General features: G+C 38.8%; 1 non-coding gene across 1 annotated transcript; it reads right to left on the reverse strand.

Moving 5' to 3' along the window:
• Positions 1-17756: 17756 nt before the first annotated feature.
• Positions 17757-17863, reverse strand: LOC143870151 (small nucleolar RNA R71). The gene has a single exon (XR_013244944.1). It is a non-coding gene; the product is annotated as a small nucleolar RNA R71 (small nucleolar RNA).
• Between the last annotated feature and the right edge of the window lie 6182 nt (positions 17864-24045).

The following is a 24045-nucleotide window of genomic DNA, read 5'->3' on the forward strand; positions in this document are numbered from 1 at the left end:
CGGGCGACCGCCATAGGGCCGGTCGACCGTGCTGGTATGAAATTTGAATTTCAAATAAAGAGCCCGATAAAGGCGGGCGACCGCCTCGGTCGACTGCCACGATCTGGAAATAGAGCCGTTTGGGCTTTCGCGGGTTGACTTTTTCAACCATGTATTTTACAGTTTTACCCCCAAATGGTCATGTTTCCTTGTGGGCTATATATACACTATCTAAACCTTTCAAAACAACCTTTTGAACCTTTTGAAAAGATCAAATCCTATCTTCTTGAACTTAAACTTTTACATGAAAGGTTAAACCTCTTTGAACTTGTCTTTTTACATTCTTTCAAGAGGATCTCCATAGGCTTTACATTTGTATTCATTCCTTGGAGAGTTGTGAGCTTTCAAAGTTGTAATCTGCCTAATCTAGAGGCATTGAGAGTTCTTCACTTTATTTCTTCATTTTTTCAGGGTCTCCGATTCAGCCCGCTAAGAAAGGTGAATCATTGTAAGAGGGAGTGTGCCCTCGCAAGGCTTCATGTAGAAAGGGTGTGATCCCTTTGAAGGAGTTGGTGTACGGCTTTGAGATTCGCCCGTTGAATAATCTCATGTTCTAGTGGAGATCTCAATGAGGTAAAACTTGGAAGAGTGGAGTAGGTCTTGTGATAGACCAAACCACTATAAATTGTGTATTCCTTGTGGTTGCCTCTCTTCTCCTTCTTCTCTTGCACATTAGTGATTGGTAATCTCTAACCCTATTTGGGTTTATATTTTAACTTAACAATGGTTAGTGAATGTATGCTATAGTAAGATCTATACCCTAGCTTCCATCATATTGAATATTTGAACAAGGGTTAGACCATATATGCTTAATTAATAACTTGATTTGAATAATCCATTTAATTAAGCCCAAGAATTTTTAATTGACCAATTCACCCCCCTCTTGGGTTGTCACACCCGTATTCATTTGGTATCAGAGCATAGGCTCTTAAAGAGATTTTCAAATTTAAATTCTACAAGAGATAAAGATCCGTAACAATCCAAATGGATTTTGAGTTAGGACAATCCGCTATAATTCCTCCATTCTTTGATGAAACAAATCATAGAGCTTTGAAAGTAAAAATGTTTGCCTATCTCAAATCCATAGATTTTGACATCGTAGATGTCATTGAAAGGGGATTTTCTATTCCAAGAAAATGCACTAAAAATGATGCAAAATTATTTTTGTTAAATTCAAAAGCTATTATTATAATATGTTGTGGACTATGTCCAAATGCTTTTGATAAAATTTCATCATGTACAAATGCAAAAGATATTTGGACTAATCTTGAAAATTTTTATGAGAAAAATAGTAGTCTCTCCTCAATTGATAACCATATTGTTTCTGAACAAAAAGAGACTTTAGAAAAATCTTTTGCAAAGAAAAATTCTTTCAAACATTCAATTTCCGATTTGGAAAATCAAATTGAAAATTTGAAATCGGAGGTTAATGAAAGTTTAGAAAGAAATGAAAAATTATTTGAGCAAAATCTTGATAATAAAAAATGACGACTTAATTAAACAATGCACTATCCTTGGAAAAGAAAAAGGAAGCCTTGAAAACACAAACAAGGATTTAAATGAAAAATATAAAAATGTTTGGGTAAAAGAAGAACAATTAAAAGATAATTCATCTCATCAAAAGGATTATTTTGAAAATCAATTGAATGAAATAAAATTAGTAAATGAAGAACTCTCATTAACGAACCAAAGATTACAAGAAGATAAAGACAAACATATATGTTCACATATGTATTCTTGTGGTTCTAGTTGCTCTTCATCTACTCATGCTTTTTCATGTTCATATTGTCGTAGATAAAGGCATATAAATCTAGGTGTAGACTTAAATTTGTGAAAACAAACAAGTTTGTGTGGATAAGAAAAGACACTCCCACACACAAACTTGGTTGGAACCAAAGTGATTTGGGTTCCAAAATCCCCCACTCAACTCATTATTTAAAATTATTGATATATGGGGTTGTGCTTTAATTGCTATTCATATGAATCTTCTCTCTAGATATTATGGTTCAAATATTAAACTTCTTGTATCTAGACTGTCTGTGCTTTAATGATATATCATTTCAATCCATGAACTTGGATACATATACTTGTACTTGATTATTAAAAGTTGTATCCTTGCTCTTATGTACTTAATGATCACATCATTCCCATGCTATAGTCTAAAAATAAATCACTTTTATATTCTCATTAGACTATAGTTTGTGCATTATTGAGAATCTCTTAGAAAAATCCATCTAAGTGCAAGAACACACATATGCACTTAGCATCCACAACTAGATGAGCTAACATGTCAAATATTGCTTGACATAGATTAAACAAGTGTCACATTTTATATCTAGCAAAATTCATCAAAAACACATCTACAAAGAACTTCATTGAAAACATATGTCCATTCATTTTCTTGAGCTTAAATGTTAGAAAAATAAAAATAAAATTTTAGATGTCCTCCCATAGCCTAAGGATCGAGTTTACATGTTCATTAGAATCCCATAAATGCGAGAAAAATAGGAGAAAATTGATTTGTCTACAAAATTCCTTGAAAAATAGCAAGAAATTGAAAACTGGGGTGTGACGGTCGATCGAGCCTCGGAGGGCGACCGCGGAAGGCAACCTGGACAAAAGTAAAAAGAAATTGGTTAGTCACGGTGGGCGACCGCGGATGGTCGCAAAATGAAAAATAAAAAAGGACAGGCGGGTCGCAGCGGGCGACCGCGATAGCCCGGTCGACTGCGACGGTCGAAAAATGCTTTTTAAAAAGGGCGTCCGTGAATCGCTTTTTCACTTCCGCCGTTTCTTCCTATCCTAGGATTTTCTCTCTTCTTCGCTCCCAAGCTATTTTCCATCAAGAATCTTGAAGATTAAAGGTATTAGATAGGTTGATCCATTCTTCTTCCTTCATTTCTCATTTCTTCATCTCCCTCATTTGTTTTTCTCCATTAAATCACTCCATAGCTCATTCTCTCCACATTTCTCCTCATATCTCCCTCAAATCTTTCATTTTCTCTTTGTTTCCATTCTCTTCTTCCATCCTCCATCATCCTTCACCTAATCCCTCATCTTTCACCTCGATTTCTCTCATCTCTCTCAAAACCCTAACTCTAGAATGTCGACTTCAAGAAAATCCATCGCACAAAAGGGCAAGCGAGTTAGAACCGAGCTGGAAGAAGAAGCATTCCCCACCGAACACTTCTTCAACAAGCAAGCCAAGGACCGTTACAAGGCCTTCATGGATCGAGTTGTCATCTTGGGGCGAAAAGTTATTTTTCAAGACTTAGACAAATTTGATCTTCTATCACTTTTTGAATTCTAAGGTTGGTCATTCTTTCTAGTCTATAGTACTCCAATCTATCCTGAGATAGTTAGGTATTTTTATGCCAATTTGGATATTTTCAATGAAGGAGTAGTTATGAATACCCACCTTCAAGGAGACAAATTTGGGTTAAATTTGAAGAATTTCTGTGCTTGGCTTGATATACCTAATGCAGGGAGAAGGATTTTCTTTTGGGGGAAAGGTGAAATAGAAAATCACTTTCCAAGAGAAGAGGTATATGGGACATTAGGAGTTCCTTCTCCTAAGGATAAGTTAAACATCTAGGCTAGTAAAATGAATGATACAGCTAGGGTGATTCATAAAATTATGGCATACATCATCACCCCTAGAGCAGGAAATTTTGATGCTGTAAAGCCCTTTGATGCCCTCTTGATTCACTGCATTATGAAGAAGATTCAATTAAATTTAGGCTTCATCATGTTGGGTTATATGGATGAGGCAGTCAAGAGAGGTCAAGCTGGTTTTTCTTATGGGATCCAGATCACTAAGCTCCTAAGGCTCCATAAGATCAATCTGGAAAAAGCCTTCTCAACAAACCCTGATCAACCACTCAACCACTCCACCATTACCCTTATTAGAATTCTTATACCAGGAGTAGGTGGTCCTAATGGGGTCACACAAGATGACATAGATGAGGCTGTGGATGAAGCTGAACGGATGGCCGCCCTGCAGCAGCAAAGTAGAGCACATGAGCAGGCACAGGCTCAAAAGCGCAAGGTTCCCACTACGGGCTCATATGAGGATCTTGCTAGAGATATTGCATCCTTGAGGACTGGCCAAGACACTCTCACAACTAGAGTTGAGTCTCTCGCTACTGTCTTTACGACTGCATAGCGTCTGAGAGCCTCAGATCATGCGAGACTTATGGAACTTATGTCGAGGCAGCATATGGAGATGATGTAAGCTTATCAGAGGAGTCATGCCACCAGATACTACACCTCCAAGACTCCACCTCGTGAGGAGCACCAGCCTCCACCTCAGGACTAATCGATAGATATCACCTTCTTTGCAGTAGACACAGACGATCACATCTTGATGCTGATTATCATGTTTTGTTTAGCTTTCTCTTGCCCAGTTTGGGCTTTTGGACTATGTTGTTATTCTCTCATGGATGATGTTTATGCCCGATGTGGGCTTTATGTTTTGGTCTGTATGCCCCGTATGGGCTTTATGAAATGTGGATGATGCCAAGTGTGGGCTTGATTTTTTTGGTGATAGATGGTTGTGCCCAGTTGTAGACACCCCCATTTTGTTCCGCTTTAATCAACAAAGAAGTTAGTGTTTCGCTATCCGTTTTTCAATGTCCGCTTCTTATGTTTTCTCAATCTTTCCGATCATTTCCGCAATGTTCTGCATCTTTCTTTTCGCCAAGTATTGAGAGGAGTCATTCACGAGAGTCCAAGCAAAGGGGAGAATTTGGACCCGTTTGGTGGGCCCGCATTGTACATTTGTTGCGATTCGGATCAAACGGAGGGCCCGCATATTATTTTAATGAAAAATGAGTTTCGAGCCTACTTCAATGCATAAAGGTGTCCATCAAGGGAACAGTCACGATCTCAGGGAGGTTTTAAACAACCAATTTTTGTTGTGATCATTAAGTTGAGCTATCCAGATAACCTTTGAGAACTATGCAAGGAGCACAGCGAATTTATATTGAGGTTCATTAAATGAGTGGCTCGGATTATCCCATGAAAATGGTTTGTGTGCCCAATCCGTTCTCGTTGCGGCCCACTAAGTGGGCGGATTGGATCATCCAATGGTTGATTTGTGGGGTGTGACCATTCATGTTATGGCTCAATAATCAGACAGCTAGGATCCTTCTACAGAAGGGGTTAGTGATGACCAATTCAAGTCGCAGTGCAGCCCATCGTTTGGATGGTATGGATCAGCCCATAGAATTGATTAAATGGGTAGGAATATTTGGTCGCATTCAACTGGGTCCATTAAATGTTTGGAATTTGAGGGGAACATAAATTCATTCGGTTTCAAGTGGGACCCACTATATTTTTGGAAAATTCGATTAAATGTGTTGGGATATTTGTCCACATTGAATGAGGCCCGCCATATTAATTGTTGAAGTTTATTTCCAAGGATTTTTGGCCATCGGGGAAGAGGCCCGCCATTGTCAGAAATTTGGATGTCGAATGGGTGTGACCAACTTGGTAGGGGGAGTTAGTGTTTGAAGTTTTCTAATCTTAAGGGCATGATGAATTCGTTCTCGGTTATGTAAAATTGAAAACCTCCAACAATTTGCACGTGTGGACTTTAGAGTTATTTCTCACTTGGAAATAAATTTCCCATGTGGAGACCTGCTGCTATGTTACCTCAAGGGTGATGGACGATCCCATATGAGGAAGATGCTCTTTGTCTCAATCAAGTGTATTAGCTGTTGCCTTCAAAGAAATTTATAAAGCTCTTGTATGGACTAATTTCCATAATTACATCGCTTGAGAGGCTGGCTATTCGGAGAGATGTTCATGCGTTTCCTTAATTAGGATTATTGCATTTGGCAACTTAGCTGAAAAGACAATTGTTAATTCCTCTCAATGTTTTTTTAGAAAGCTGCCAAATGGAAGGAGGAATTGCCAGTTTCTTATGAACCGAAGCTATCCTCACATTACATAGGTGGTAATAACAATTAGGAATGTTTCAACCAAGATAGCATGTTGGTGAATTTGAAGGTTTGGATAATAGAGGAAAGTCTGCTCAATCGGTGGACGAATCTGTACACCCCTCTGTTGTGGGATTAAAAACAGAGAGCATAGGTTATAAATGCAGAGGGGATTGCTCTATGAAAGGAGGAGTTTCTATAATAAAAAGAAAGAAAAAAAGGCAAGCTTGGATTCAAGAAAAGAGGGTTACGGGGGCTCTCATAAAAAAGAAAAAGGAGGAGAAGAAGAGCAGCGTGTGTGGGGTGGGCTCTGTTTTTTGAAAAAAAAAAGAAAAAGAAGAAGAAGAAGACAACAGCCATCTCTCTCTCTCTCTCTCTCTCTCTCTCTCTCTCTATCTCTCTCTCTCTCACTCCCTCTGTTTTTCCCTCTCTATATACCCATCTCTCCATCTCTCTCACTCTCTTTAGCCCACCAAAAACAAAAACAAAAACAGAGTATCGTTTTTACTCTTATTCTCTACATATCTTGTTCTCATTCTCTCTCTATCTCTCTCTCTCACTCCCTATGTTTTTCCCTCTCTATATACCCATCTCTCCATCTCTCTCACTCTCTTTAGCCCACCAAAAACAAAAACAAAAACAGAGTATCGTTTTTACTCTTATTCTCTACATATCTTGTTCTCATTCTCTCTCTATCTCTCTCATTCTTGTTCTCTCTTTATCTCTCTCAATCTCATTTCACTCTCACTCCACTCTCTGTCTCACATTCTTTGCTTCTCTCATTCCCTCTCTGTCTCTCTCGCTTTCACTCACCATCTCTCTGCCTCTCCCACTCTCGATCTCTCAATTCTCTCTCACTCTCCATCTCTCTCATTCTCCATCTCTCTATCACTCCCTCTTTGTTTCGCTCTCGCTCACTCTCACTCTCAATCACTCTCGCTCACACTCTGTCTCTCGGATTTTCTCTCTCTCTCTCTCTCCATTTCTCTCACAGCAGTAAGAAAAAAAAAGAGAAGAAGAAAAGCGGACTTCGGATCGAACATCGGCGGGATTTTTGGATTCTTCGGCTCGCAGATTCGGCGAGGATCTCGATCTAAGGTAGGTGCACAATTCTCAGATTTTTCCAGGATTATTTGGCATTTTTTATGTATTTTGCATGGTTTTTAGCATTTAATTGAATTTAATTCAATATTAAATGTGTGTGCTCAAAATCATGATCTGCATGAGTGTTTCAATTCCGTTCTGTTCCGAAATTTAATACAATGGTCTACTTAAATAAACTAAAATAACTATCGGATCGGATCGGACATTGGATCAAAGGTTTTTTAGAATTTGAGTGAAGAGTGGAATTTTATTTAAAATAATGGCTGAGAAATTATGAAATTCGAAAAAATAGCCATCTCAGGATGATCTATTTTTTGGAATTTTAAATTTTTCTTGTGTTCATCATATCAGAACAAGATTAAAGGACGTTTTCCGGAGTCGTAATTTTCTCGAAAATCGTGTTTTAAAAATGGAAAACTCTTCAAAAATATCTTTTCGACGAAGAAAAATAAAATATATACTAAAATAAAATATATACTAAACAGATTCCAAAAATAATAAAATTTCGTAGGAAAATAATATGATGCTGATACATTCTACCTTGAATTTTTGAGAATTTTTGGATTTTGTTTGGTATATTATTTTATGCTTTCTTTGAAAATTATCAGATTTTGTGAGAATTTTACTGACATCAGATCACCATTAAAATTCACAAACTTTTTACAGTAGTCTTATATTTCATATTTCTTGCTGCTGTACAATTTTCAATTCATTTGGATTTTTTTTCCTATGGGATGTAGTTTTAATTCATAATCTGATCTGAAAATTGCAAAATCCGAAATTGATAAAATTCATAAAAATCTCACAGTATGCTATTTTTACTTATATCTTGTTACTGTAGAAATTTCAATGAATTTAGATTTCTATTTCTAGTAGTTTCTGTGTTATTTTTGCAATCTGGTCTTATTATTGTTAAATCAAAATTAAATATGAGCTTAATGTAAAAATCTGCAAAACTCTTTCAATAAGCTACATTCTATCACATCTTGTTGCTGCAGAAATTTCAAATTATTTCGAATTTGTTTGCAACAATTTCACTTGTAAAATCACTCATATGGTTTAAAATTGATAAAATCCACTGAAAAACGGAAATTAATTAAAAATCATCATAAAGCTTCTAAAGAACCTTAAAATTCTGTCACACGTTCACTCCTTAATCCATTAAAACAGAAATATTAGGATTCTTAGATTTCCCTGGTAAAATGGCCAGTGCATCCATAATCGTATCCTAATTGCAACCGATCTTTGACAATTTGAATATTTAAGCTATAGCATGTTGGTGGCTCCGAGGTTACTGTCCACGGAAATCCTGAGATATGCCAGGCAATAAGATGCTATAACCTAAGTTTTAAATTGCACAAGGAAAGAGCGCACGATTCCCTTCCTTGGATGTTATTCTGGGCCAAAATTGGTGAAATCTAGAACCATTGGTATTCCTTAAATGTCTATAAACTGAAAATCCCTGAAATCTGAAATTCATTAACTTCAAGAACTGAAATCGATTCATCTCGTGTCTCTCGGAACCGTTGGGTTACGGTTTCCGTCATAAGAACCATTAGAGCCCAATTTAGGAACACTGGTGTCGTGTCTTGTCCTAAGTTTTAGGGAGTCTTAGGTTTTAGGGAGTCCTAGAGTTAGGAGTCCAGCCTCATCACGGACGTTTGCTATGGATAGCAGGTCTAGTCACCCAAATTTTTCCTAGGACAAGCCTAGTTACCTAGGATATAGGTTAACCTGCATTAGTCTAAGGGACAACTTGCACTTAGATAGGATCATATAGCATCTTAGATTGAAATCCTAAGATAATAAAATCCTCAACTTGAATTAAATAACTTCTCTTAAAAATGTTGAAACAGTCAATCCCGTCTATGTCGGTGTCTTAGTTGAGTTAGGCATAAGTAGCTTAGCTTAGGTGCACCGAACTACGTCGACTCTGATCCTAGTGAGGCTTGGGTACGTAAGCAGCTTGGATGTCTGATGGCATACCAACCGCGAGTCGGCACTACAACAAATTGTGGTGTTTTGTATATTAATTTTCTTGTAAATGCTTAATCAAATTACTTAGGATTTTCCATGAAATTAGAATTTTAGGAGAACTTTCACTTAGATTGAATTCAAACAAATTAAGAAATCAAGATACACATTTAGGATCTACATTGAAATTAGATCATAGGATGCATGTCGCATAGTTCGCACATTAACAAAGAGTTGAATGAGCCATTTAAAATAAATTTAAAAGAGTTAACTTTTGGAATTGAAGACCGATTATCGGGCAGGAATGGTGCATGTGGTGGATAACTCCACATACCTTCCATTCTTGTAACCAGGTAACGAGTCTAAATTTCTGGTTAATTATGGGTCCTAGATCCCACATCTAGGTGGCGACTCTGTCACTCTCTTTTGAGTGGAATTCAGATTGCCTTAGTGATCCCAAGTTCACATAAAAGATGAATTAAAATCAATAATAAAAATGCACACGCCAATCGCGTGGGTACGAGAGACCAAGGGAGAGTGTGGCGGCTCGCGCCCCACCCCTCTTGCGGGATCGGGTCCCACACCAGTAGGAGCATTTTATGTGTATATAGATGTGGATGGATATGCCTTGGGATCTTTATCCCAAGTCCAGTAAAACTCTGTAAATAGAACTTTGTAAATCTTTAAAAAATCATTCAAACAACTTTAAAACCTTGTTTTCAAAAAGTTCTTCCTTTAGAGTTAGGATTTTGTCCTAGATGTGTTGAGTGTTTTAGATGGTTTGTGTTTGTGTTAGAGTTAGGAGTCTGTCCTGGCTAGGAGTTTGTACTCGCCTCTGTCCGGTCAGTTGACGATCTGACTAAAATAGGGTGCGTTAGATTGCCTACCTCTTTCCTAGGGTCATAGCCTAGTGCACATAGGATGTAGGGCCCACCTGCATTAGTTTAGGGCTAAAAACTTGCATTTAGTTAGGGCATATGGGGAGTCCTAAAAGTTACATTCCACTTGAACTTAAATAATCGCTCAAGAAGCTTTAACAACTAGTCGAGTTTAGTTGATCGAGTCTAGGATAGCGGTCCTAAATGTGTTAGGCATCATAGTTTAGAATAGGCGCGAAGAACTACGTGGACTTGATTCCTGTAGAGGTGGGGATACGTAGGCAGCTTGGATGGATTAAAGGCCTTCCAAGATTCGGGCAAAAACACTTTGAGTTTTAGGGTTTGTTGTTAGCATTTTCAGATTTGAGTCTGTTATTCAGCATTGTTTCTTGCATAGCATCATGATAATATGTTCTCTTTCAGGCAGTGATCATTTCTTTACTTGCTCACTCACATACTCAGCTGTAGCTCTTTACTGTTTACCAGTTTACTACTTCTTTATTATATTGCTAGTTATAGCTCTTTTATTACTTTACTGTTTTTCCAGCTTATCATATCTGCTATATTCTGCTTAGCTGTAGTTGTGCATATGTTTGTTACTGCATTCCTAGATGTGTTGAGTTAGGGCTAGATGTGATGAGTTAGGACTTGGATGTTTATTTTCTTTTACCCATCCCCAGGTCATGCATGCTTAGGTAGATATTTTCTCGGGGATATTTGTTCCCATTTCACATGATTTTTGCCCAAAACTCTTCAAAGTTAATAAATAAATGGCATAAGAGACCGAGTGCGCTCGGGCGAATGGGATGCCTAACACCTTTCCCATTCGTAATCAGGCACGAGCCCTTTTATTGGTTATCCATTGCAAACGGAGCATATTTTTTGGTTCCATGGCCTATCTATGGATGGCGACTCTTAGTTATTTAGGTACGTCTTGGTTTCGAGACTTCTGTCTCCAGATCAAGAGGTATCTCATTTATATCGCCACTCGTGCTATGCTTTGAGAGTGGAACCGTTTCAAGAGTTCCTTGGTAGAGCTCTCCTTCACATGTGGAGATCTTAAGTCAGACAGGGGACTCGTTCCCCGCTGCCTCCTCGGATTGGAGTCCACAGGCTGGCGACTTTGCTAGGGAGTTCTGGAAATATTGCCTAACTCTGTTAAAAATGCCATTTTAATTATTTTTAGAGAAATTTGGGCCAAAATCAAGTAAAATGGGAACTTAATCGCTTAGAAATCCAGAGGAACGAAATAGGTGCGTAAAACAAGGGATTCATATATTGCACAACATACATTATCATATTCTTTTATTATTTCAATTTTTTTCTTTATTTTAAAGAAAAAATGAATTTCAAAATAAATTGGCCCCAGGGGTAGTAACAACATTTACCAGATGGGAGGTTATGACCCTGATGGAACCACTGAGATATATTTCCAAGCAATGCGCCGGTGCTGTGGCCGTGGAACACTAGGTATACTTGTGTTCTGCAGCAGCCAGTGAGCAGTGAACATACTCTTTATAATACTAGGTGTACTTGTGTTATACAGTAAGAGTATGGTCATATGTATAGTTCTCTGTAAATTGAGTCCGGAGCCATACTTTCATTTTATATATTATGTACATAAATATATTTGTTGACTTAGTGAGACCCAACTAGGATGTGCATGTGTTTATATATATATATATATATATATATACATATATATATATATATATATATATATATATATTGCATTCATATATGACGTACATGTGTGATGGAGACACATGTGAGCCTAGGATAGAAGTCAGCCTACTCATGTAGTGTAGAAGGGTAAGTCACACTATGGTTACCCGCCTCGTTGTCTAGTACACTCACGAGTCTGTCATGAGTCGAGACTTACTTGACTCCACTAGATTAGACTTAGGGCTGGTGCCCCTGGTTAGGATATATATGTATATATATATATATATATGTATATATATATATATGTGTGTGTGTGTGTATATATATATATATGTGTATATTTATTGATTATTAGATTAGGGCCTACTTATTTAGTGAGGTTTCCTTATCTAATCCAATCATTTATATCAATTCAGCTTTTAGATTTGGACGTAGCCCGTGGTTTCTATTTTGCCACTGTTATGGCCATGGTTTATTTCTTGATTCCTTGTTATCCACTTTATTTAAATTTTGTGATCCTAATCACACTCTTTGTGCTAGCTGTTAGACCAGGGCCTTTTTGTCAGTAAAGTTTTCTGGTCTAACTATTAGCTACATTCTTTCATTCTCCAGTCTTCCGACATGGTCAGTAATTTTCCTTTGTCGTGATTTTGATCATGGTTTGCCTATTGTCTCTTGTGTGTACAATTGTGTCGTTCCTTTATACATGTCTTATTTGCTAAGTCGATTTACAGTTTTGCTACCTTCTTGTACATATCCTATTTGTTTAGTTGATGGTTTATATTAGGACCCATTTTCAGTGGGTATTCTTGGTCAACTTCATCATATTTACATTCTTTCGACGTGGTTGGTGGCATTCCTTTTGCCATTGTTGTGACCTTAATCTGTCTTTTTGTTCTCGAATTGTACAGATCTCTTGTGTATATCATGTTTTGTCGATTGATTAGATTAGAACCCATTTCTAATGGGGTATTCCTGGTTTACTCAATGATATTTACATTCTTTTAGATTCACCTGATTGGTGGCTTGTACTTGTCGCTCTCATGGCCACAATCTATTTGCTACCCTTTGATTGTATATCTATTTTTTTGTTGTGTCATAGATTCATGTTGTGTATATATTACTCATTTAGGTTAGATTTTTGCATGTTTACCAATTTTTTCTTAGAACTGGTTGATGGCTTGTCTGCTGTCTTTATGGCCATGGTCTATCATTTCTGATCTTCTTGATCATACAGTTGTTGATATCCATCACTAGATTTAGATCCGGTCTATGACCTACTTCTGTCATTTTGTGGACGTGGTCTATTTTTCTGATATATTGATCATCTTTGATCATTGATGAAAAATTTAGTGTTGCTAATTGTATCATTCCCATACGATTGATCGTCAAGTTTATCCCTATTATTTATTTATTCAGGGCTATCTCCATTCTCTCATGATCTTATCCTATCTGTGTGTTAGGTTTAATCATGGCGAACAGTGTGTTGAAGAGCTGGATAAATGAGACTATTAGAACTCTTTCGCGTGAGCATTCAGAGAGGAGTATGGCTGACAGGTTTATCGGTACATTCGGTCATTTAAGCATACTCGGTGTGAATTGGGATTTTCTCCAAGCAGATCTTTGGGATCCTAATCTTCATGTCTTTCGATTCGGTCCCTTTGAACTCTGTCCCACCTTCGAAGATTGGTGCGCCCTACTAGAGCTTCCACCTGAGGGACTCTCGGTCCAACCTTCGAGTATAGATTCCCCTCATTCCCTTTTCTGCAAATTATTCGAAAATACTATTGTTGATGCTCTGCCTTGCTTTAAGTACACGTGCGTGCAATTCCATGATCTCATTAAGCTTTTTTCTAAAAACGTCGACCCTATTGACTCCAGTTTCCAGAGCTGTTGGCGTAGCGCCCTAATTTTTAGTATCCTTGCACGCCATGTTATTCGCGAAGACTCCTATACTGTCCCTTTGACCTTCCTGGGTGTGGTAGATCAAATTAATGAAGGGAGGAATCTTGTTCCCACCATGCTAGCAGAAACCTTCTTTGGACTTGACCTTATTGCTCGTCGAGAAGTTCAGGATAATTTCTTTCGGTGTGTTAAACTGTTGTATGAGTGACTTTGTGAGAAACTCACAATCCTTCGGCCACAAAGCCACATCGAGTATACCTTGAAGAATTTCCTTTCTTGGCAACCAATGGCTAAGCAACCTCAGTCTATTGACGAATGGCATAATTGGTTGCAGCGCGTAGGGGAGAATCAGTTTCACTAGGTGAGTCATTAGTGCTTACAGGTTATCACCAGCACCTCTCCGTATCCATTTGTTTATCTCATGGGTTTGAAAAAATCTTCCTTTTATGCACCAACACTTTGTTCCATCAGATTAGGGGAATTCCGTGTCCTCCCGTAGCTGTTACACCTCCTCTTTGTGAAAACTTTCTCCTGGTCTCATTAAATCTATTGTAGCAGCTTGGAGAAACAAAATCATAGAGAAGATATTTGCTTTAGCATCTAAGCTCCGACGTGGAGAAGTACCAGAGGAGCCCGCGGGCCGGAGAGCTCGGATTGGGGAGCTTTGAAGTTTTTTTTTCAATAAAATTGTCATCTTAATTTCTTCAGTTTTTTTTATAATCAATTATTTTTTATCCAATTGTAATCAGAGGTTAATATTTTGGCGGTTGTAATCATAGTTTGATTTTAATCAATGAAATGTGCCCATGCTTTATCTTATCACTATTTGATTAGAATATTTTATTCCAGTTATCAATGTTTTAATCTAGGATTTATACTTCGATCTCAGGATTCTGACGCTGAGCAGTCATAGCTTCTAAGAAAACCCATATTTCAAAACCAACCTGGTCCCGTCAGTCTTCTGATTCTAGGTTGAGTAGATGCTCTCTGTCACCTACTTCATTTACTTCTCCGTTATTACCCATTTTAAATTTTTAGGAAATACTTTCACCTATTCAACCACCCCAATCCCAATGGCTAACTCAATTGATCCCATGGTAGCCATACAAGAGATGTTTAGAAATCTTACTCGCGAGATGGTGAGCATGAAAGAAGAGATCACTCAGCTGAAAGCCCGGAATACCGACAAAGCCTCTACTTCTAGAGAGCCTGCCATTCCACCCCCCGGTCACACTTCCAAACCTCAATAGACCTACAATCCCTCCCGTAGAGATCGATTTAGATGAGGAGCAATATGCTAATGAATATTGTGGTCCAAGACTGAATAAAAAAAAAGAGCTATTTAACATGTGTGAGAAGATGGCCAGTGTAAGCCCAAGGGTTCCCATGGGTCTAATCATTCACCTTACCTCTTGTTTTGATGCTAGCAAACTCAAATTGATTAGCATTTATGGACTAATGTGTTGCTTTGAGATGCTGTGTTCTTTACAAAAAATTGATATGTCATATCGCCATTACACAACTCAACACAATACATGACTTGTGGACCAAGGAGCAAAGGAACCAAGAGCGTGCACCTACAGTGAAGACATCCTCAATTGAAGATGCTCAAACCAAGAAGCTCATCATGAAGATTCCACAAGTTCCCAACAAGTGCCAAGAAGGAGTTCAAGAAGTTCACTCTCAAGCCAAAGAAGTCCAAGAAAGTGCAAAGGAGCTGATACATTCAAGAAGACTCAAGGTTCTTATTTTTAGAATGTATTTGGAGTCCTCTTGATTTTATGTTTAAATGCACTTTCAAAAGGTTTTCAAATGGTTTTTATACTTAACATTTTACATCTTTGAAAACCATCAACACACCAAAAAATGTGTTTGAAAACCTTGGACTTAAGCCCAAAGACCTTGGCCCAAAAGCCCCTGAACTTTAAAGTTAAAAATAGAATTTTACACAGGGTTGGTCGACCGGGCTATGCCGGGCGACCGCGGGATGGTACCTGGAATTCCAGGACGTAATCTTTTGTATTGAATTAAGGTTTTTACACCATTCCCAATTACTTTTGCAATTTTTCAATTCACTTAAGCCCTTAGGTTTTGGTTTTCTAATTAGATTAGATAAGTAGTTAAAAGAGATCATTAGAATTTTGGTACACTTTGCCTAAATATAAGAAAAGAATTGGTAATCCTTTTTACATTGTTTTCGACTCATATATCAATTTAGTTTGTAAATTTAAAATATATTGTTGGCTCCGAGGTTTTTGTCCACGGAAATCCTGAGTATCTTTTAGGCAATAATATATCGTAAGTTTATTTTCCGAATAATATAGGGGTAGAAATTACAATTCTCTTCCCTGAGTTCGACCCGTATTTACATGATCCATGTACTTGCGGTTATTTAATATCACAATCAAGTTTTTGGCGCTGTTGCCGGGGAAGAGTGCGGTTACTTTAATTCTTATATTATTTGAAGTGATTCGTATTTTTCTTTTAATTTCAATTAATTGTTTGTTTATTTTGATTTTTGGCTACTTCTCTTTTCTAACTTGGCTATTTTCTGTGTATGAGTGCAGGTTGGGTGCGCAACTGAAAATCCAAGGGTAGGCCCGAGTACTTACTCTAATGGCAACTTAAGAGGAGGTAAAATTAGGTTACCAACAAGTTTTAATCTTTTGAAAACTTCTAACCCAATTTTGAAAATTAAGAGATCAAAGATGAAAATTAAGCACACAAGTTAAATCCTAAGTGCAATGCAAATATAAAGCAAGAGATAAGAGAGAGTGCACCCGAGATTTAAAGTGGTTCGGTCCTCCAACGCGAGGCCTACTCCACTCCACCAACCAAATCCATTGATGGCTTCACTATTTGATCTTCTTAACTTGGGCGAAGATCGGTGCCGATTACAATTTCAATTGCCTTTAACCTTGGTGGCAATCCTCACCACGGAGAATGGGCTCCGCTTCTCTGAACACTCGCCCAATACAATGGTCTTGAATAAAGAAAGAAAAAACTAAAAAATCCCTCACAAGGGTTTACAAAGAGTGTAGAAGATGTACAAATTGAGCCTATGATCCAAATCCTGATCTTAGAGAATGAGAGGCATGAACAAGCTTGATTCACTCTTAGGATATTCCAATAGGTTTTTAGAGTGTTAGGATTGATTTATGGGAAGTTTGGAATACTCATATATATAGAAAAACCAAAATATGACCATTTGGTGGGATAGTGGTAATTCTGGCGAAAACCCAAACGGCTATAATTTCTTCCCGTTATAGTGGTCTCGGAGTTCCGAGAAATTTTCTTTGAGTTCCGGGAATACAAACATAGGATAAAAAAATGCTACTGGACCAAATCTCAGAGCTCCGAGGATTTTCTCGGAGTTCCGAGCTCGGAGCTCCGAGAATATTTTCAGCAGATTTTCAATTCTGTTTTATTATTCGTTGGGGTGGGATTGTTATGAGGGTTCCAAAGTGTTGGAACACCACAAAGACAATCTCTTATACATTTAGGGTGTGTGAGATTAACTTTATTTATGCCTCTAAACACCTAAACTAGGATTGGATCTATACATTCTAAAATGACTTCGATCTTCAATTGCGATGCTTCAAGTCTTCATTCGTCTTGGATCTCCGATGTCTTTGGCCTTCCGAATGTGGTCCAATGAGAGCTTCTTGGCCTCAATCCAAGCAATCTTGTCTTACCACAATTATAATCTACAACTTAGACAATCAAACACATTAGTGATCTTAAATCACTTGTATATTGGAATCATCAAAAGAAGATGGGAATGCCAAGGTGGGAACCATTGGGCTTATAGCAACTCTGTTAATCGCTTAGAGAGAGTAATTCGATCGGAAATACAGACTGACACTCAACCAATTCCAATAGCCATGGTGAAAGGGGAAGTTCCCAAAACCCTTCGCGATCGTTTCTATCCTGCCCGAGCTGCGCAACCCTCTTGCATTAGATTGACAGCTGCTCAGGGCAATAAGTTTAAGCTTAAATCGCATTTTATTTCCATGCTTCCTCATTTTCATGGCCTCCCTTTGGAGGATGCATATTTATTTTTGCGTGAGTTTGAAGAAGTGTGTGCATTGATTAAACTGCAACAACTTTCAGATGATGAGGTAAAGTTGCGCTTCATTACTTATATACTCAAAGATGGCTCTATGGCTTACCAACGAACTCCATCTCCACTTGGGATGAGTTCACAGTCCTTTTCCTAAAGAAATTTTTTCCTTTACATAAGACTAACAAGCTTAGGAACGATATTTTGCAATTTAAACAAAAGCCATTAGAGTCGTTTTCTAAGTTTATGGAGAGATTCAAGGATTTACTCCAAGAGTGTCCTCACCATGGTTTAGATTTGTGGCACTTGTGCCAAATAGTATATGAGGGTATTAATTACCAAACAAAGCAATTACTTGAGTCCATATGCCCTACAGGGTTCACATCTTTCACAGATGAGAACCTTGCATGGAATTTCTTACTTGATTTAGGAGAGAAAACACGTCAGTGGGAATCCACTCAAGAAGGTGAGAGAGCCACCGCAGGTAAGGGATTTCTTATAGAGGGTGACGTGGCTAAGGAGGCCCACATTGATAGCCTAATAAAAAGGCTAAAAGCGATAGTTGTCAAAGGACCTTCACAGGTCCATCAAATTGCACATAGTGTTCCCATGTGTAGTTGGTACTAAGCCACAGACCATGTCATGGAAGAGTGCCCAACTCTTGCAAAATTTGGTAGTTCTACGAAGAATGTGAGTGCTCTTTATGCTAATAATCCATATTCTAGCACTTACAATCCAGGATGAAGAAATCATCCCAACTTCTCTTAGAACCAAGGTGGGCCAACCAATTTCCAAGGCTAATTTGGCCAACCTAAACCCACCTTGCATCGAACTTTTTTTCAGCCACCCCCTCCCCCTCCTACCTTCCAAAACCCCACTCTAAATAGTGTTTTAAATCAGCCCCCACCGAGTTTTCAAGAACAAGGGGAGTCAGCCCGCATCGCTTCCTTAGAGAAGAACATGGAGGTTCTCATGAGTACCTTCATGACGGGCCAACACAATTTGGAGAAACAAATTTCTCAACTCGCTACGGCCCTAAGTGAAAGGGAAAAAGAAAAGATGTCAAGTCATCCCATTCCTAACCCAAGGAATGTGGTCATAAATGGGAATCAATAACCACAGGCTAATCAATTGAATGCCATTCAACCCAACTTGCCGTAGCAAGACCCTACGAACCAATGTAATGTGGTTTATGCTTTGAAGAGTGGAAACAAATATCATAAGGAGGAGGTCAGATCTGAACCTTCCAAAAATGCTCAAGATCCTCCAAATATGGTAAGTAAAGACCCTCCCTCCAATGGCTCAGAAGAAGAGCCCAAACAGGTAAGTATAGAAGAGGTAACTTCTCCCCCTGAAAAGGATTACATTCCTATGGCTCATTTCCTAAGGAGACTTGCTAATAATAAAAAGTTAGATCAAATTGATAAAATTTTGAATGTTTTTAAACAAGTACGTGTGAACATACCATTACTTGATGCGATTTCCCAAGTCCCTACTTATGCTAAGGTGTTGAAAGATTTATGTACTCAAAAGAGAACAACGAATGTACCCAAGAAAGCTTTCTTGGCCGCAAACGTTAGTTCTATTTTATCTCATCAAATGGTAGCAAAGAACAAGGACCCAGGATGTCCCACCATATCATGTACTATTGGAGACACTCAAATTGATCATGCCTTGTTAGATTTGGGAGCTAGTGTGAACCTCATACAATTTTCGGTTTTCAAGCAATTAGGATTAGGAGACCTCAAACCTACCACCGTCACACTCCAATTGGCAAATAGGTCAGTGAAGACACCCAAAGGCATGGTTGAGGATGTCCTAGTTAAAGTAGGTGATTTCTTATTCCCTGTGGATTTTGTTGTCTTAGATACGGAGCCCGTTGTTAATAACAAGGACCAAATTCCTATCATTCTTGGTAGGCTGTTCCCTACTACGGTAGGACGTTCCCTATTACTAGCAATGCTCTAATTAATTGTAGAAATGGTTTAATGAAATTGTCTTTTGGAAACACTTCGGTTGATTTCAATGTATTCCGTTTAGGTAAGTAACCTAATTTTCATGAAGAAGTTCACATGTTGCATTCCTTTCCTGATGATATTCTTACTAATTTTGAAATTAATTTTGATGCAGGTTTCCAAAATTGCTTGGAGGAGCTAGGAGATGATGGAGGAAGCGATTTCTTTGCCGATGCATGTGCCATTCAAGACATGGAGCCCGTGGGACCCCTAGCAAAGTCATTGCCAAAGCCATCGATTGAGGAGGCCCCTCAGCTGGACTTGAAGCCGCTTCCCTCTTCTTTACATTATGCTTTTTTTAGGAAATAATTGTACTTTACCTGTAATTATTTCTGCGAACTTGACTCCTCTACAAGAGGAGGAACTTTTGCTGTTATTAAAAGATAATAAAGAAACCATAGGATGGACGATGGCCAATAACAAAGGGATTAGCCCCTCCATAGTCCAACATCACATTCACCTCATTGAGGGTTCCAAGCCTTCAAGGAAACCTCAAAGAAGGGCTAATCCCGTGATGAAGGAAGCCATCTAGAAAGAAATCTTAAAGTGTTTGGACAATGGGATAATTTATCCCATCTCAGATAGCCAATGGGTAAGTCCCGTTCAGGTAGTCCCTAAGAAATCGGGAGTCACTGTTATACAATCCGCCACTAATGAGCTCATCTCTACTCGGATTCAAACCGGATGGCGGGTTTGTATAAACTACCGAAAACTTAATGCGGCTACTTAGAAGGATCACTTCCCCTTACCTTTTATTGACCAATTGCTAGAAAGGCTAGCCAGCCACGAATACTATTGTTTCCTTGATAGTTACTCTAGATATAACCAAATCCCAATAACTTCAGAAGATCAAGAGAAAATGACATTCACGTGCCCCTTCAGAACTTTTGCCTATAGACACATGCCCTTTGGGTTGTGCAATGCTCCGGCAACTTTCCAAAGGTGCATGATGAGTATCGTTTCCGACTGTTAGAGTGTATGCCCTAAAAGCCAGTGTTTGATGTATTGAGTCATATTTATTAATAATATCATCATTTCATGACATCCATGGGTACTTATATTGGAATGTGTGACGGGCTCATTAACACACGTTTGTCCTTAGGTAGCATCATAGGAAGTGTCATGCCCATGGATTCACAGATCCTATGGGGCGGGGAGATATGGCACTCCGTTTTCTTTGCAGACCTAAAAGGTTCCTGGTTGGGGTTGAGGCTGGACACCTCCTCCTGTACACAACCAGCATCAGATCTTGCCTCCATACACGAATTGGGGTGACTTATCTCGGTCACTGGGGTAGGGGACCCTAAGCAAGGTAGAATGGGTGCTTTGAATGGTTCGTGCACTGAATAGGATCTTTTCTAGAATAGCTTGTGGACAGAAAAATTGGATAAAGCTATTCTACTCAAACAGGACCCTTTGATGTCCTTCGACCTGAGGGGTCATATTGATCTGTGGGCCCACTCTGTGACTTTGGTCTATCTCAAAGTAGTTCCTGGTTAGGAATTTCTTACGGATAGTGCTAGGTCATAGGGTGACCCTCGAGGTCAATAGGGATACCCAACAAGGAATCCTCTACCTCTTTAATTAGAGGAAAGTCATTTACAGTTTCAGTCTTAGCTTATGCCTCTGAAAATACCTGGCCAGGTGATTTGATAAATAGTTTGTCAAAATGTTTTTCAAATTATATAAGATATATTTTCGGAAGAATTTACAAATGCATTTGCGGGCCCGAGCTACTAGACTGAAAGGTATACCATTGGGTGGGCCCAGGGGGTACTAAGTATCCACCCCCCGTAGTGCCCAACCCAGTAAATGAAGAGTAGAGGTAAGACATACGTATATGATACGATTAGGGGTATTAGATGATCTGACGGTCATCTTCAGGGTAATGTCCTGATGGGGGCCACTTACCTAAATGCGACCGTGGTTGGACTACATGGCATAGTCGCAGTGGGGCCCGTCATGGGTTCCGCAGGATAGGCCGTCGGATCCCTGCGTCGATCCCACTCATTACTTGCTTGTCCCATAAGGATCGTTGGATGATCCGGGATCTGGATTTTATCTTTTGAACGGACGGATATGATCACCTATATGAGATATAGGGAGGAGGAGCACCAAATCATATGGTGCGCACACACACACAAGTGCAAAATATTAATAAATGGGATTTATTAATTTGTTTGGATAATGCTGAAATCCTATTGGCTGAGAATATTACATAGTGCTTGAGAATATATGAGAGAGAGAGAGAGAGAGAGATTGGTTTTAGTTTCCAAGATAAAAGAGTTTTATTTTTGAAAACTATTTATTGCAAAGAGAATTTCCAAGAATAAAAGAGTTGCTGGCAATGTCTTGCTCTACTTGTTTTGACTTTCTAAATGAAAAGAATTTTGATTTAGAAATTAAATCCCAACATGGTGCTTTATGTAGAAAGAGGTTCTACTATATCTTTTAAAATATTGTTTTGAAAGGAGAGTTACCAATTGCATAATCTTTTTATTCTTGGAAAGACCTTTTTCTTGCTTTGACTTTCCAATATGAAAAGTTTCATTTTTAGTAATAGATCTCAGCAATATTTTAATTTAAGAAAGCCATGTTGCTTGCAATGGAATTTCTAAAATCAATGCAACTCTTTTTGGCAATTGATTTTACAAAGGACCTCAAAATGGCAAGCTCGTTAGATGTTGATAAGCATGCCAAATTGCATGGCTACCAAATATATAAACAGACAAGAGGCTGGACAGCAGAACCGAACTTTTATTTTTTGGGCAACTTATTCACCCCCTCTTGCACTCTCTCGGGAATCAGGCCGAAATTTTTGTTTTACTAGTTCCGAGGCTTCCGCTGCGCCTCTTCGCCCGGCTCCCACCTATCAGTGGTGTCAAAGCCCTTAGTTACTTAGATGGGATGTTCCAGCAACCAAAGATAGATCATGGTTTTTACCGGTGAGCCCGGAGCCCATTCCCGGCTATCCGAGGTTGCGGAACATGCATGAGATGCATGTTGTTGTTTATAAGTTCTGTTATGGTTTGTGCATGGTGAAAAGATGGGCATAAAAGGACATGGACCTCAGCCTATGTATGAGATACATGGCAATTTTTTTCCCTTTATTTAAATGTAATAAGTCCTTAGGCGGTTATGAAAATAACCGGTTTCCCAAGGATCATATATTGATGTATAGAATTATTTAGGGTAGAATTTGAGGTTTAAGATTCATGATTTGACGTACTGGATGCGGGATGCGAGTCGGTAGGCAATCGATGGTTGGGACTGTCTTCTAGCGAGAGACGCACCGCGATGGGATCGTTGATGGAGGCAATTAAGAGCATGGGATGCTACAACCGGAGATGGTACAGCCACATATAAAAAAATTTATTTTTTATTTTGGCTTCATATTATGGAACTTGTTGTGTGATTAGATCACACGAGTCCTATGGAAATTCGCCCTGAGGCCGGGTGAATTTCCCCAATGCGATTGGATGCCCATGATCACCACTCGGTTTGACATCTTGGACAATGGGGCTGCTGTTTTTATCATGGTTAGTGGGAGTGCCCAACTAATCCAAGATGCTGAACCGAGAAGCACTTTATTTATGTTATATGTTGTGTGTTGCTGAGATGGATGTATGGTTTGGTTTATCTCTCGAAAATACCCTCAAATTTAATATTAAGTTGTAGAATGGGATTCATTAAAAAGGAATGTTCTCATGGCCTTCCGCAGCCTTCATTTAGTTGGCTAGTTAAAAGGATGTGTTGTCATATGCCAAAGCAGAACCCGCACCTTTTGTTTAGCTAGTGCAACCATCTGATTCTCATTGAGATATGGAAAATGTAGGGAATGTAATGGTCATATGCCAAAGCAGAAGCCAATTCTAATTCCTTGCATGTTTCCTAGGCAGTGGGTTTGACTTAAACGAGCAAAGGATGTTGATGCCCAAAGGATAAATACATCGCAATGCTCGTAGGCCGTATTATATCGGAGATCGTATGTAACACGATGGATTAGAGGAATCCGCTCATTCAGGGCAAGTATGGTCTAGAATAATGCCGAGGGCCAATGTTGCATGGATGGGCTTACGATGCCCATTGGAGAAAAAGTGTTTTTCTCTTGATCCTTGGTGTAGAGGGTCCCTTGGATGTAATGTTCATTGGGTAGTGCCATCGAGTTTAAAAACCCAAAACTGATGGATATATGTCATGATAATGAACTAATGTGGAAACTTGCTAATTTTTGCCTCATTCCTTTGCATGTAGATTTAAGAAATGGCCTCTTTCAACCCCTTAGCTAGAATCCTTGAGGATAATAAATTGTCCGGTCCTAATTATGTGGACTGGAAGAGAAATCTCACGATAGTACTGAGAGCAGCAAAGGTGTATTACGTTCTGACCACGGTGGCACCATGGTGTATTACGTTCTGACCACGGTAGCAGCCAAGGTGTATTACGTTCTGATACCACTG

The sequence above is a fragment of the Tasmannia lanceolata genome, unplaced genomic scaffold (assembly GCF_043159265.1).
Source record: "Tasmannia lanceolata isolate RefF3 unplaced genomic scaffold, GAP_Taslan_0.1 ptg000003l, whole genome shotgun sequence".
Taxonomy (NCBI): Eukaryota; Viridiplantae; Streptophyta; class Magnoliopsida; order Canellales; family Winteraceae; genus Tasmannia; species Tasmannia lanceolata.